Source organism: Balaenoptera borealis (assembly GCF_965194805.1).
Source record: "Balaenoptera borealis genome assembly, chromosome: 4".
Lineage (NCBI taxonomy): Eukaryota > Metazoa > Chordata > Mammalia > Artiodactyla > Balaenopteridae > Balaenoptera > Balaenoptera borealis.
The window spans coordinates 61,881,151-61,894,818 of record NC_138861.1 but is presented as its reverse complement, the minus strand read 5'-3'; positions in this window follow the sequence as shown (position 1 = coordinate 61,894,818).

Sequence of the window (13,668 nt, the reverse complement as noted above, 5' to 3'; positions counted from 1 at the left end):
TCCTACCTTCTAGATAAGGTTTATTAAGATATCCAATCATAGAATTTTTCGCCACTTCCTGACAGCATCCAAGCCAGAGCAAAACCCTGCATTTATAACCCCCCCCCCCCCAAAGCACCTAACACAAAGCCCAGATCCTAAAATAAGTCTTTCTCACACCCTCTTACTAAGCTGCCCCAGGGTTTGCCATGGGTGGGTCCTCCCTCACAGCAACAGCAATAAAATTGAGATTTGTTTCCCTGGTGGTGTTTGGCTGGAGGGCGCTGACAAATGTCACTGGTTCTTTGAATGGGCAAATTTGTCTCATTGTAATTATACTCAATTCTTTCTGCAAAACATTTTTTCTATGACTTATCTGAGTACATGGATTTAGTCTCTCCAATATCTAAACTGCCTAATTTCTGTTGTATAAGTCAACATTTTTTAAAAATGAACTTCTACTTCAATGTTATAACAATATGCTTTAAGTCCACTATCTTTACCCTTTGCCATATTATTTTAAATTATTTCAATTTCTTTAATGTTTATACAAATTATGTACACAAATTTCAGTTTCTACACTTCCCTTTCATGTTTCAGGATATAACAATAAACAGAATACTACAGAAAAGAGTAAAACATCTAAATTTAGGGAGGGTAAGTTTGAGCTTGGCTCCTAGTCTACATGGTTGACTATTTTTCCTGTAGCACTGTGATTTTTTAATACATTCCTTCAGCTGCTTAGTCTATAAACATATGAGTTATCCTTAGTTCCTTTCTTTCTCTTACTACTGATCACTTTCTTCTTCCACTTCCCTCTCCCCTAGGCTGCACTACAGCCCAATTCCAATTTAACAGTAAATCCTTTACAGTATATGATGACCTGATAATTTATCTTCATCTCCATGTGCACTACCCCAGGTCAAATAATGTCTGTCTCTAACCTGCACTCTCACAGATGCCTCCTAATTTATTTTTCTGTTTCCAGAATTTCTGCTTCCCCAATGCACATTTTCTACCCAGTAGCTGGGATGAACTTTTATTTATTTATTTATTTTTGGCCATGATGTACGGCTTCTGGGATCTTAGTTTCCTGACCAGGGATTGAAGTTGGGCCCCGGCAGAGGACGCGCCGAGCCCTAACCACTGCACTGCCAGGGAATTCCCTGGGATGAACTTTTGAAAACATAAATCACATCATGTCACTTCTCTTTTTAAAACTTTCCAATGGTCTTTCAGTAATCTTTAAATTCAAACTCCTTATAATGGTGTACATGGTCTAGCCCTGTCTGTCTCCTCTGACTCATTTCCTAATCTTTTCATTTTGTCACTACTGGCTCCTCTTTAGAGCCCTGTTAATACGTCTCCTCTTCAAAAAACTCTTTCCTACCCCTTACCTAAAAGTCTGTCTCCTCCTAATCACTTTCAAATCTCTTATACTATTTTTTTTCATACCTTCTGTCACTAACTGATATTACACCATTTATTTCTTTACTTGGCTAGTTCATCTTCCCAACCCATCAAATCTGAGGATAATGGAAAGAAACACTAAAAGACAAAAAACCTAGGCACAGAGGTGACCAGAGTTATTAATGCTAAAACTATGAATTCCCAACAGTGCAAACTCCAAGGCAATTCTGTTAAATAGAACACAATTTATAAGAAATATTAGAAAACACTGGGAACCAACTCCTACTCCTTTTCCTAAGCAGTCAATCTGCTGTTGCAGAAAGTGATGGACATTCTAATACATTTCACCAAGATCCTTTCATGTAGATGGACAAAGACAGAGGCATGGGAGAATGACCTAGGGGGATTTGCCACCAAAAATTGAGGTGATTCTCCTCTCTTCACCACAGCCAAAATAACAAGTTATTTAAAAATAAAAGAGTAATAAACTCAGAATCAGTATGCTTTTTCAGTCAAATCCCTTTATTTTCTAAGTAATAATTAGATATTACCTGCACTATTTCCTTTATGGTGAGGTCTGTCTCCTTAATGGTGACACTCTTTCAAATTTCTAGCAGAGATCTGAGACCTTCTCTAAACTACTCACCCCATCCTAGTTTTATGAGGGGCAGAGAAAAAGATGCTACTGCATTTAAAGTGTCCTGGTCTAATCACTACTTCTCCCTCTACAGATACCCTGCTTTCCTCTTTTTATAAGGTCATTCATCACCATGGATTCCAAATTCAAATTGTCCTTTCTCATTTTGAGCATAGAGAGGCCAAGATTCATCTATTCTCTAACAGAGCTCTTACAAAATGATAAGATGAAAAAGAATTATCACAACGTAAGCCATAAAACCAAAGAACATAGTATGTTTTTACTCCTTGCCCTTGTCAAAACTTATCTAAATTAATCTAGAGGGACCAGAATAACATGGCCTTGCTGATTCACGCTATCCAAGTAGCCAGTTCACCAGATTCATATGTTCCTCAAAAAAGACACATTATCACCCAGAAATTGGCCAAAGAACCCAACTAGTTTGCTAAGGTAGGATTATCTAAGGTTCTTCGGCAAAGTGGATATTGGAAGTGAAGAGAACTGAAACATACTTAGAGTCCCTTTCCCTGAACAACCTGGGGTCGTGAAAGGAAAATGTTAATTTTCCACTGTTTACCAACAAGGTCTGTGGTAAAATAGTCTTGCTGTGAGTGAAATGGGCTCACTTCCATGAGGGGGAACCATCCTTACACTGAAGGGAAAGTCTGGAGGCCACCCAAGCCAAAGGAAGCAATGGGGATTGACGCACTTGAAGGCAATTTACAAATACTGACCAATAGTCAAAGGGCAAGCGGATGTTAGTGTGCAACACACATAAGCACTCAAACAGAAAGCCATAGGCATGAGGACACTGCTCTAATTCAGCTCCTCTGTTCCAAAGCAGAGAACCTGGAGTACAATCTGTTAATGGAAGAGTTTAACTCATCCACAAGGCAGATGGAAAACAAGGGTAGAAAGATGTGGTGCATTGTATACTTGAAGAACAGCTGAGCAGAGACAGAGAGTTGATTACAGGGGCAGCACTCTAACATATATGGAGAAAAAGTCAAAAATGCCTCAAATGACCTCTCTCTCTTCATACCTTCAGGCTCAATGGATGACTGCAAGGGTAATGAAAACATTATTAATCAGGCCTTCATCCTAAATTCTAAGGATGACATTTTGTTATTTTTTTAATACATATTTAGTGGAGAATGATTGCTTTACAATGTTGTGTTAGTTTCTGTTGTACAACAAAGTGAATCAGCTATATGAATACATATATCCCCGTATCTCCTCCATCTTGAGCCTCCCTCCCATCCTCTGTATCCCACCCCTCTAGGTCAACACAAAGCACCGAGCTGATCTCCCTGTGCTCTGCAGCAGCTTCCCACTAGCCATCCATTTTACATTTGGTAGTGTATATATGTCCGTGCTACTCTCTCACTTCATCCCAGCTTCCCTCCACCCACCCCAACCCCCGTGTCAAGTCCGTTCTCTACGTCTGCGTCTTTATTCCTGCCCTGCCACTAGGTTCATCAGCACCGTTTTTTAGATTCCGTATATGTACGTTAGCATACGGTGTTTGTTTTTCCCTTTCTGACTTACTTCACTCTGTATGACAGATTCTAAATCCATCCCCCTCATTACAAATAACTCAATTTCGTTCCTTTTTATGGCTGAGTAATATTTAAGGATGAGATTTTAACCTTGTTCAGTAAACTTGAATTTACCCTTGCACCATCCACCCTGAATACTTTAAGACAAATAGCAGTACTAGGTAAACGTACTCACATTAAAGATCAGTCAAAGGGAGAGAGAAAGCAAGGGAGGAAGGAAGGAAGAAATGAAAAAATAAAGAACATGCGATGGGGGGAGGAGAAGATGGCAGAAGAGTAAGACGCGGAGATCACCTTCCTCCCCACAAATACATCAGAAATACATCTACACGTGGAACTGCTCCTATAGAACACTGAACGCTGGCAGAAGACATCAGACCTCCCAAAAGGGAAGAAACTCCCCACATACCTGGGTAGGGAAAAAGAAGAAAGAAACAACAGAGCAAAAAGAATAGGGACGGACCTGCACCAGTGGGAGGGAGCTGCGAAGGAGGAAAGGTTTCCACACACTAGGAAGCCCCTTCGCGGGTGGAGACGGCGGGTGGCGGAGGGGGGAAGCTTCGGAGCCACGGAGGAGAGCGCAGCCACAGGGGTGCAGAGGGCAAAGCGGAGAGATTCCCGCACGGAGGCTCGGTGCCGAGCAGCACTCACCAGCCGGAGAGGCTTGTCTGCTCACCCGCCGGGGTGGGCGGGGCTGGGAGCTGAGGCTCGGGCTTCCGTCGGATCCCAGGGAGAGGACTGGTGTTGGAGGCGTGAACACAGCCTGAAGGGGCTAGTGCGCCATGGCTAGCCGGGAGGGAGTCCGGGTAAAAGTCTGGAGCTGCCAAAGAGGCAAGAGACTTTTTCTTCCCTCTTTGTTTTCTGGTGCGCGAGGAGAGGGGATTCAGAGCGCTGCCTAAATGAGCTCCAGAGACGGGCGGAGCCGCGGCGATCAGCGCGGACCCCAGAGACAGGCATGAGACGCTAAGGCTGCTGCTGCCGCCACCAAGAAGCCTGTGTGCAAGCACAGGTCACTCTCCACACCTCCCCTCCCGGGAGCCTGTGCAACCTGCCACTGCCAGGGTCCCGTGATCCAGGGGCAACTTCCCCGGGAGAACACATGGCGCGCCTCAGGCTGGTGCAACGTCACGACGCCTCTGCCGCTGCAGGGTCGTCCCGCATCTGTACCCCGCCCTCCCTACGGCCTGAGTGAGCCAGAGCCCCCGAAGCAGCTGCTCCTTTAACCCCGCCTTGTCTGAGCGAAGAACAGACGCCCTCAGGCGACCTACACGCAGAGGCGGGTCCAAATCCAAAGCTGAACCCCGGGAGCTGTGCGAACAAAGAAGAGAAAGGGAAATCTCTCCCAGCAGCCTCAGAAGCAGTGGATTAAAACTCCACAAACGACAATCATTGACAGGAAGACCCTGGACTTCACCAAGGAGGATACCCCACGTCCAAGGACAGAGGAGAAACCACAGTGAGACGGTAGGAGGGGCACAATCAGAGTAAAATCAAATCCCATAACTGCTGGGTGGGTGAATCACAGACTGGCGAACACTTATACCACAGAAGTCCACCCATTGGAGTGAAGGTTCTGAGCCCCACGTCAGGCTTCCCAACCTGGGGGTCCGGCTATGGGAGGAGGAATTCCTAGAGAATCAGACTTTGAAGCCTAGTGGGAATTGATTGCAGGACTTTGACAGGACTGGGGGAAACAGAGACCCCACTCTTGGAGGGCACACACAAAGTAATGTGTGCATCGGGACCCAGGGGAAGGAGCAGTGACCCTGGGGGAGACTGAACCAGACCTACCTGCTGGTGTTGGGGGGTCTCCTGCAGAGGCGAGTGGTGGCTCTGTTTCACCGTGGGGATAAGGACACTGGCAGCAGAGGTTCTGGGAAGTTCTCCTTGGCGTGAGCCCTCCCAGAGTCTGCCATTAACCCCACCAAAGAGCACGGGTAGGCTCCAGTGTTGGGTTGCCTCAGGCAAAAACACCAACAGGGAGGGAACCCAGCCCCACCCATCAACAGTCAAGTGGATTAAGGTTTTACTGAGCTCTGACCGCCACAGCAACACTCAGCTCTACCCACCACCAGAGCATCCCATCAAGCCTCTTAGATAGCCTCAACCACCACAGGGCAGACAACAGAAGCAAGAAAAACTACAATCCTGCAGCCTGTGGAACAAAAACCACAGTTACAGAAACATAGACAAGATGAAAAGGCAGAGGGCTATGTACCAGATGAAGGAACAAGATAAAACCCCAGAAAAACAACTACATGAAGTGGAGATAGGCAACCTTCCAGAAAAAGAATTCAGAATAATGATAGTGAAGATGATCCAGGACCTCGGAATAAGAATGGAGGCAAAGATTGAGAAGATGCAAGAAATGATTAACAAAGACCTAGAAGAATTAAAGAACAAACAAACAGAGATGACCAATACAATAACTGAAATGAAAACTACACTAGAAGGAATCAATAGCAGAATAACTGAGGCAGAAGAACGGATAAGTGACCTGGAAGACACAATGGTGGAATTCATGGCTGCGGAACAGAATAAAGAAAAAAGAATGAAAAGAAATGAAGACAGCCTAAGAGACCTCTGGGACAACATTAAACGTAACAACATTCGCATTATAGGGGTCCCAGAAGGAGAAGAGAGAGAGAAAGGACCAGAGAAAATATTTGAAGAGATTACAGTCGAAAACTTCCCTAACATGGGAAAGGAAATAGCCACCCAAGTCCAGGAAGCGCAGAGAGTCCCATACAGAATAAACCCAAAGAGAAACACGCCGAGACACATAGTAATCAAAGTGGCAAAAATTAAAGACAAAGAAAAATTATTGAAAGCAGCAAGGGAAAAACGACAAATAACATACAGGGAACTCCCATAAGGTTAACAGCTGATTTCTCAGCAGAAACTCTGCAAGCCAGAAGGGAGTGGCATGATATACTTAAAGTGATGAAAGGGAAGAACCTACAACCAAGATTACTCTACCCAGCAAGGATCTCATTTAGATTTGATGGAGAATTCAAAAGCTTTACCGACAAGCAAAAGCTAAGAGAATTCAGCACCACCAAACCAGCTCTACAACAAATGCTAAAGGAACTTCTCTAAGTGGGAAACACAAGAGAAGAAAAGGACCTACAAAAACAAACCGAAAACAAATAAGAAAATGGTCATAGGAACATACATATCGATAATTACCTTAAACGTGAATGGATTAAATACCCCAACCAAAAGACATAGACTGGCTGAATGGATACAAAAACAGGACCCATATATATGCTGTCTACAAGAGACCCACTTTAGACCTAGGGACACATACAGACTGAAAGTGAGGGGATGGAAAAAGATATTACATGCAAATGGAAATCAAAAGAAAGCTGGAGTAGCTATACTCATATCAGATAAAATAGACTTTAAAATAAAGAATGTTACAAGAGACAAGGAAGGACACTACATAATGATCAAGGGATCAATCCAAGAAGAAGATATAACAATTATAAATATATATGCACCCAACATAGGAGCACCTCAATACATAAGGCAACTGCTAACAGCTATAAAAGAGGAAATCGACAGTAACACAGTAATAGTGGGGGACTTTAACACCTCACTTACACCAATGGACAGATCATCCAAAATGAAAATAAATAAGGAAACAGAAGCTTTAAATGACCCAATAGACCAGATAGATTTAATTGATATATATAGGACATTCCAGCCAAAAACAGCAGATTACACGTTCTTCTCAAGTGCGCACGGAACATTCTCCAGGATAAATCACATGTTGGGTCACAAATCAAGCCTCAGTAAATTTAAGAAAATTGAAATCATATCAAGCATCTTTTCTGACCACAACGCTATGAGATTAGAAATGAATTACAGGGAAAAAAACGTAAAAAAGACAAACACATGGAGGCTAAACAATACGTTACTAAATAACCAAGAGATCACTGAAGAAATCAAAGAGGAAATCAAAAAATACCTAGAGACAAATGACAATGAAAACACGACGACCCAAAACCTATGGGATGCAGCAAAAGCAGTTCTAAGAGGGAAGTTTATAGCTATACAAGCCTACCTCAAGAAACAAGAAAAATCTCAAGTAAACAATCTAACCTTACACCTAAAGAAACTAGAGAAAGAAGAACAAACAAAACCCAAAGTTAGCAGAAGGAAAGAAATCATAAAGATCAGAGCAGAAATAAATGAAATAGAAACAAAGAAAACAATAGCAAAGATCAATAAAACTAAAAGTTGGTTCTTTGAGAAGATAAACAAAATTGATAAGCCATTAGCCAGACTCATCAAGAAAAAGAGGGAGAGGACTCAAATCAATAAAATCAGAAATGAAAAAGGAGAAGTTACAACAGACACCACAGAAATACAAAGCATCCTAAGAGACTACTACAAGCAACTTTATGCCAATAAAATGGACAACCTGGAAGAAATGGACAAATTCTTAGAAAGGTATAACCTTCCAAGACTGAACCAGGAAGAAACAGAAAATATGAACAGACCAATCACAAGTAATGAAATTGAAACTGTGATTAAAAATCTTCCAACAAACAAAAGTCCAGGACCAGATGGCTTCACAGGTGAATTCTATCAAACATTTAGAGAAGAGCTAACACTGATCCTTCTCAAACTCTTCCAAAATATTGCAGAGGAAGGAACACTCCCAAACTCATTCTATGAGGCCACCATCACCCTGATACCAAAATCAGACAAAGACACTACAAAAAAAGAAAATTACAGACCAATATCACTGATGAATATAGATGCAAAAATCCTCAACAAAATACTAGCAAACAGAATCCAACAATACATTAAAAGGATCATACACCACGGTCAAGTGGGATTTATCCCAGGGATGCAAGGATTCTTCAATATGCGCAAATCAATCAATGTGATACACCTTATTAACAAATGGAAGCATAAAAACCATATGATCATGTCAATAGATGCAGAAAAAGCTTTTGACAAAATTCAACACCCATTTATGATAAAAACTCTCCAGAAAGTGGGCATAGAGGGAACCTACCTCAACATAATAAAGGCCATATATGACAAACCCACAGCAAACATCATTCTCAATGGTGAAAAACTGAAAGCATTTCCTCTAAGATCAGGAACGAGACAAGGATGTCCACTCTCACCACTATTATTCAACATAGTTCTGGAAGTCCTAGCCATGGCAATCAGAGAAGAAAAAGAAATAAAAGGAATACAAATTGGAAAAGAAGAAGTAAAATTGTCACTGTTTGCGGATGACATGATACTATACATAGAGAATCCTAAAACTGCCACCAGAAAACTGCTAGAGCTAATTAATGAATATGGTAAAGTTGCAGGATACAAAATTAATGCACAGAAATCTCTTGCATTCCTATACACTAATGATGAAAAATCTGAAAGTAAAATTAAGAAAACACTCCCATTTACCATTGCAACAAAAAGAATAAAATACCTAGGAATAAACCTACCTAGGGAGACAAAAGACCTGTATGCAGAAAACTATAAGACACTGATGAAAGAAATTAAAGATGATACCAACAGATGGAGAGATATACCATGTTCTTGGATTGGAAGAATCAACATTGTGAAAATGACTATACTACCCAAAGCAATCTACAGATTCAATGCAATCCCTATCAAATTACCAATGGCATTTTTTACGGAGCTAGAACAAATCATCTTAAAATTTGTATGGAGACACAAAAGACCCCGAATAGCCAAAGCAGTCTTGAGGGAAAAAAATGGAGCTGGAGGAATCAGACTCCCTGACTTCAGACTATACTACAAAGCTACAGTAATCAAGACAATATGGTACTGGCACAAAAACAGAAACATAGATCAATGGAACAAGATAGAAAGCCCAGAGATTAACCCACGCACCTATGGTCAACTAATCTATGACAAAGGAGGCAAAGATATACAATGGGGAAAAGACAGTCTCTTCAATAAGTGGTGCTGGGAAAACTGGACAGCTACATGTAAAAGAATGAAATTAGAATACTCCCTAACACCATACACAAAAATAAACTCAAAATGGATTAGAGACCTAAATATAAGACTGGACACTATAAAACTCTTAGAGGAAAACATAGGAAGAACACTCTTTGACATAAATCACAGCAAGATCTTTTTTGATCCACCTCCTAGAGTAATGGAAATAAAGACAAAAATAAACAAGTGGGACCTAATGAAACTTCAAAGCTTTTGCACAGCAAAGGAAACCATAAACAAGACGAAAAGACAACCCTCAGAATGGGAGAAAATATTTGCAAATGAATCAACGGACAAAGGATTAATCTCCAAAATATATAAACAGCTCGTTCAGCTCAATATCAAAGAAACAAACACCCCAATCCAAAAATGGGCAGAAGACCTAAATAGACATTTCTCCAAAGAAGACATACAGACGGCCACAAAGCACATGAAAAGATGCTCAACATCACTAATTATTAGAGAAATGCAAATCAAAACTACAATGAGGTATCACCTCACTCCTGTTAGAATGGGCATCATCAGAAAATCTACAAACAACAAATGCTGGAGAGGGTGTGGAGAAAAGGGAACCCTCTTGCACTCTTGGTGGGAATGTAAATTGATACAGCCACTATGGAGAACAATATGGAGGTTCCTTAAAAAACTAAAAATAGAATTACCATATGACCCAGCAATCCCACTACTGGGCATATACCCAGAGAAAACCGTAATTCAAAAAGACACATGCACCCGAATGTTCATTGCAGCACTATTTACAATAGCCAGGTCATGGAAGCAACCTAAATGCCCATCAACAGACGAATGGATGAAGAAGATGTGGTACATATATACAATGGAATATTACTCAGCCATAAAAAGGAACGAAATTGAGTCATTTGTTGAGACGTGGATGGATCTAGAGACTGTCATACAGAGTGAAGTAAGTCAGAAAGAGAAAAACAAATATCGTATATTAACGCATGTATGTGGAACCTAGAAAAATGGTACAGATGAGCCGGTTTGCAGGGCAGAAGTTGAGACACAGATGTAGAGAATGGACATATGGATACCAAGGGGGGAAAACTGCGGTGGGGTGGGGATGGTGGTGTGCTGAATTGGGCGATTGGGATTGACATGTATACACTGATGTGTATAAAATTGATGCCTAATAAGAACCTGCAGTATAAAAAAACAAACAAAACAACTAATACTAAACTTTCATTGGGTTATTTGTATGGAAATATGTTAATATAAATGTTTCAGACATTACATGAAATTTAAAAAAAAATAAAAAAAATACTCCACAAACAACTTGATGTGCCTGCATCTGTTGAATACCTGAATAGACAACAAATCATTCCAAATTGAGGAGGTGGACTTTGGGAGCAACATATATTATTTTTTCCCCTTTTCCTCTCTTTGTGAGTGTATGTGTATGCTTCTGTGTGAGATTTTGTCTGTATAGCTTTGCTTTCACCATTTGTCCTAGGGTTCTGTCCGTCCATTTTTTTTGGGGGGACTTTAAAAATTTTTTTTTCTTAATCTATGTAGATTTTAATTTATTTATTCATTTTTGGCTGTGTTGGGTCTTCGTTTCTGTGCAAGGGCTTTCTCTAGCTGCGGCAAGTCGGGGCGACTCTTCATCGCGGTGCACGGGCCTCTCACCATCGCGGCCTCTCTCGTTGCGGAGCACAGGCTCCAGACGCGCAGGCTCAGCAGTTGTGGCTCACAGGCCCAGCCACTCCGCGGCATGTGGGATCCTCCCAGACCAGGGCTCGAACCCGTGCTCCCTGCATTAGCAGGCAGACTCTCAACCACTGCGCCACCAGGGAAGCCCTTTTCTTTTTTTCTTAATAATTATTTTTTATTTTAATAACTTTATTTTATTTTATCTTACTTTATTTTATTTTATCCTCTTTCTTTTTTTCTTTCTATTTTTTCTCCCTTTTATTCTGAGCCATGTGGATGAAAGGCACTTGGTGCTCCAGCCAGGCATCAGGGCTCTGCCTCTGAGGTGGGAGAACCAACTTCAGGACACTGGTCCACAAGAGACCTCCCAGATCCACGTAATACCAAACAACGAAAATCTCCCAGAGATCTCCATCTCAACACCAAGAGCCAGCTTCACTCAACGACCAGCAAGCTATAGCGCTGGACACCCTATGCCAAATAACTAACAAGACAGGAACACAGCCACATCCATTAGGAGAAAGGCTGCCTAAAATCATAATAAGGCCACAGAAACCCCAAAATGCACCACCACACGTGGGCCTGCCCACCAGAAATACAAGATCCAGCCTCATCCATCAGAACACAGGCAACAGTCCCCTCCACCAGGAAGCCTACAAAACCCACTGAACCAACCTTAGCCACTGGGGACAGATACCAAAAACAACAGGAAGTACAAACCTGCAGCCTGCAAAAAGGAGACCCCAAATACAGTAAGATAAGCAAAATGAGAAGACAGAAAAACACACAACAGATGAAGAAACAAGGTAAAAACACACCAGACCTAACAAATGAAGAGGAAATAGGCAGTCTACCTGAAAAAGAATTCAGAATAATGATAGTAAAGATGATCCAAAATCTTGGAATTAGAATAGACAAAATGCAAGAAACATTTAACAAGGACCTAGAAGAACTAAAGAGGAACCAAGCAATGATGAAAAACACAATAAATGAAATTAAAAATACTCTAGAAGGGATCAATAGCAGAATAACAGAGGCAGAAGAACGGATAAGTGATCTGGAAGATAAAATAGTGGAAATAACAACTGCACAGCAGAATAAAGAAAAAAGAATGAAAAGAACGGAGGACAGTCTCAGAGAACTCTGGGACAACATTAAATGCACCAACATTCGAATTACAGAGGTCCCAGAAGAAGAAGAGAAAAAGAAAGGTACTGAGAAAATATTTGAAGAGATTATAGGTGAAAACTTCCCTAATATGGGAAAGGAAATAGTTAATCAAGTCCTGGAAGCACAGAGAGTTCCATACAGGATAAATCCAAGGAGAAACACGCCAAGACACATATTAATCAAACTATCAAAAATTAAATATAAAGAAATCATATTAAAAGCAGCAAGGGAAAAACAACAAATAACACACAAGGGAATCCCCATAAGGTTAACAGTTGATCTTTCAGCAGAAACTCTGCAAGCCAGAAGGGAGGGGCAGGACATATTTAAAGTGGTGAAAGAGAAAAACCTACAACCAAGGTTACTCTACCCAGCAAGGATCTCATTCAGATTTGATGGAGAAATTAAAACCTTTACAGACAAGCAAAAGCTGAGAGAGTTAAGCAACACAAAACCAACTTTACAACACATGCTAAAGGAACTTCTCTAGGCAAGAAACACAAGAGAAGGAAAACATCAACAATAACAAACCCAAAACATTTAAGTAAATGGGAATAGGAACACACATATCGATAATTACCTTAAATGTAAATGGATTAAATGCTCCCACCAAAAGACACAGACTGGCTGAATGGATACAAAAACAAGACCCATATATATGCTGTCTACAAGAGACCCACTTCAGACCTAGGGACACATACAGACTGAAAGTGAGGGGATGGAAAAAGATATTCCATGCAAATGGAAATCAAAAGAAAGCTGGAGTAGCAATTCTCATATCAGACAAAATAGACTTTAAAATAAAGACTATTACAAGAGACAAAGAAGGACACTATATAATGAACAAAGGATCGATTCAAGAAGAAGATATAACAATTGTAAATATTTATGCACCCAACATAGGAGCACCTCAATACATAAGGCAAATACTAACAGCCATAAAAGGGGGAATCGACAGTAACACAATTATAGAAGGGGACTTTAACACCCCACTTTCACCAATGGACAGATCATCCAAAATGAAAATAAATAAGGAAATACAAGTTTTAAATGATACATTAAACAAGATGGACTTAATTGATATTTATAGGACATCCCACCCCAAAACAACAGAATACACATTTTTCTCAACTGCTCATGGAACATTTTCCAGGATAGATCATATCTTGGGTCACAAATCAAGCCTTGGTAAATTTAAGAAAATTGAAATCGTATCAAGTATCTTTTCCGACCACAATGCTATGA